Source organism: Castor canadensis, chromosome X (genome assembly GCF_047511655.1).
Source record: "Castor canadensis chromosome X, mCasCan1.hap1v2, whole genome shotgun sequence".
NCBI lineage: Eukaryota > Metazoa > Chordata > Mammalia > Rodentia > Castoridae > Castor > Castor canadensis.
Window position 1 is genome coordinate 2,964,808 of NC_133405.1, and position 3,191 is coordinate 2,967,998.

The 3,191-nt window shown below is 38.3% G+C and overlaps 1 non-coding gene across 1 annotated transcript; it reads right to left on the minus strand.

Annotated features, from left to right (window-relative positions):
- Positions 1 to 1,575: 1,575 nt before the first annotated feature.
- On the minus strand, positions 1,576 to 1,703 carry LOC141420191 (U6atac minor spliceosomal RNA). The gene has a single exon (XR_012444860.1). It is a non-coding gene; the product is annotated as a U6atac minor spliceosomal RNA (small nuclear RNA).
- Positions 1,704 to 3,191: the final 1,488 nt, after the last annotated feature.

The window sequence follows — 3,191 nt, forward strand, 5'->3', positions numbered from 1 at the left end:
TTAACTGATTGACCTAATTAAAAATGACTGGTTTCCATAGCATTTTCCAGTAAGAACCTTTTATCCCTTCTTTCTGTGCCCAGCCCTTTGAGAGGCATGTCCTGCTCTCTTTCCTTCCAGACTTTCTAAAACTACAACTCTAAAGTCTAGTTGAAAGTGTTGGCTCCAGACTAAGGGAACAGAAACAGTTCAGGGAGCCAAACCTGGAGGCTCAGGAGCATTGGCATGGAAATTCAGGTCTTTAACCTTCTTCTCTCTGGATAGATTGCAACCCTTGCAAAGGGTTGCCTTTTACAGGGTCTGAGATTGCATCACAAGCATTGAAGATCTTAGAAACTACCAAACGCATGGTCAGAGATTGTGGCTGGCCATTAACAATGCTAAGACCAGAACTAGGATACATGCCTCCCAAACTGTGGTTCCTTCCACTTTATCAGGCTGAGAAGCAATATCTGGATAGGTGCCAGACCTCTAGACTAGATAAATGGTGGCACTTGTGAAAAGGAAGCCTCATAGCCCAATAATTCTATTCATGGACCTAAAGGGAGACCCAAACTCTGCTCTGAAAGTGATTGTTCCTTGCAAGCTTACCACCAGGTCACAGAGAAAGCAGCTGAGTGATCTGCTCATGTCAAAAAACTGGGTCACAGAACAGAAATGAGGCCTCTGGATTCTCATGTTGTGAATTCAAAACTAAACCACTTTATTTCTTTGATGAACATTTTACTGTTTGCTATCTGTGAAGACTTCTCCTCCCAAGGAAACCAGCAAACCGATCCCATGTATATAGTGACTTGTTCCTAAAGTTTTTGTTCTCATCATGACCCCTTTAGGCTGTTAGATTATTGATGAAGGACCTTTTGGTTTATTATATCCATCAATATTTACTGTATTCAAAATGAATAGAGACAATTTTAAACATTTTTATTCCATTAAAATAATAATTCCTATATGCATTAGCATAAATGATATAGAAAATAACTAAATATTCATAACATTTTTTAAATTAAGTTGGGCATGGTGGTTTATACCTACAGTCATAGATATTTGGGAAGATGGGGTGGGAGGATTGCTTGAGCCCAGGAATTTGAGACCAGTCTGGGTAACATAGAGAGACCCTGGCACAAAAACAAAATAAATTAGTGAGAAGAGAGGCATCATTTTATATTTTTGCAAATATCTTTAATATCTGGCTTCATAGAAGACAGCTGAATTCTTCTATCTGCTTCTGCATTGAATTTGTTGATATGTGTTATTCTGGTGGAAGTATATGAGGAAAATTGGGTCTCACACAGATATGTCATTAGAAAAGCAAGAAGTATTGTAATGATCTTTCAAATTTTTAAAAATTAAACTTAAAGATAATGAAAACTTTTAGCCTAAGGTTTTAGAAAGAGCTATATCAAAATCAGTTAGCCTGATATTTGTTCCCATTTTCTCCTTTAGAAATTCTTCTTTAGAATAGGTGGTTGAGAGGCTGATTAGAGTAAACCAAGGCACAAGAGAAGGGAATGCTGTAAATGCATTCTGGTTTGTGTTGGGATCCCCAAAAGGCTGTAACCTAAGAAACAGGTGACAAAAACCATGTCTAGATGCCACAAAGTAGATGGCAATGCTTTGCCTGTATTCACGTCATCCAGATCTGTATGCCTCTTCCATAATTTTGAAGGGGAATGCTAACCTTCTCTCCTTTCATACTGCAGTGTAACTTTTTCAGTTAATTGTTAACATTCTTCTTTCATAGTATAAAAATCAATTGTTCAGTCTTGTAATTTGAATGACCTTTTTACATACGAGCGACTTTGTAACATCATATATTGGTCATTTAGGAGAAAACTGGCTTGGATACATGGAACACATACCCAAGGGTAATTCTCAATGAGCGTCACGCCGTTGTATAATTCTCTTTGGAGTAAGAAACTCTGTGGCTTGCTTCTAAACAATAGAATATGACAAAGGTGAAGGGATTTTTCAGATTACAATGAAAATCAGCAATCAAATGATTTCAAGTTAACCAAAAGGGAGATTGTCCTGGCTGGGCTAGAACTAATTAAGTAATTAGCTCTCTTTTCTTTCCTCCTCTTCTCCTCTCCTCTCCTCTCCTCTCCTCTTCTCTTTTCTCTCCTCTTTCCCACTCCTCCTCCCCTCCTTCCCTTTCTCTCTCTCTCTCTCTCTCTCTCTCTCTCTCTCTCTCGCTTTTGCTCTCTCTTCCTCTCTCTCTTCCTCTCTCTCCCTCTTTGACTTTGAAGAAACAAGCTGCCATGAATACTACAGCAGCAAGGACATGAATGTGTCATGACCGCAAGGATCTTTTCCAATCCTCCACATGAGAACTCAGCACAGTTGATCCCTTGGTTGCACCCTGAGCAGAGGACCCAGGTAAGCCATCCTGACTCCTGACCCATGGAAACTGTGAGATAATATGGGATGTTAGTGTATGGCCATGAAATTTGTGGTAATTTGTTATGTAATGATGGTAAACTAAAACACTGAATTATGCAAGTCTTCCGAGTGTTTTTGCACTTATTACACAATAAAACGGGTCACATTTATTGTTATTGTTGATCTCAGAAAAAGATACTCAGAACAAATCACAGTCGTACTAGTGGAAAAAAGGGTTTTTTTCCAAACCCCAAGTTTCACTTGAAAACTCAAATTTTATTATCGATGACAAATACAATCAGTTGTTTTCCTTGAAGTGACAGGTCATTTTATCCATCTTTCAAGAAAATTCTTGGAAAACATACAAGTCTGGAAAACTTTAGTTCGTGAATCATTCTTCCAAGAGAAAATGGTGTTCCATGAAAACAAGCTAGTTCAGCTGGCAACTTCATCGCTTGATTTGTTTTGTTTTGTTTTGATGGAACTGGGCTTTGAACTCAAGTCATCATGCTTGCAAAGCAGGTGCTTTACCACTTGAATCACACCTCCAGTCCAACTTCATCGCTTGAAATGAAGTTCTCTCCTTGAGAAAAGTCTCACACTTTGCTTTGCAACACAGGTCCTCTATGCACACTTTCTATTTTATCTTGTACAATATTAGAGTGTATTCAAGGTTCAAAATTTAATAACAATAATATTCATTGCTTCAACAAGTACTTCTTAAACCAGGTTTTGGCTTGATGCTGTATTTAACTATGCAAGTGTGGTGATGAGGGTTGCAATGATGACTTGTACAATTTGGGGCCAAT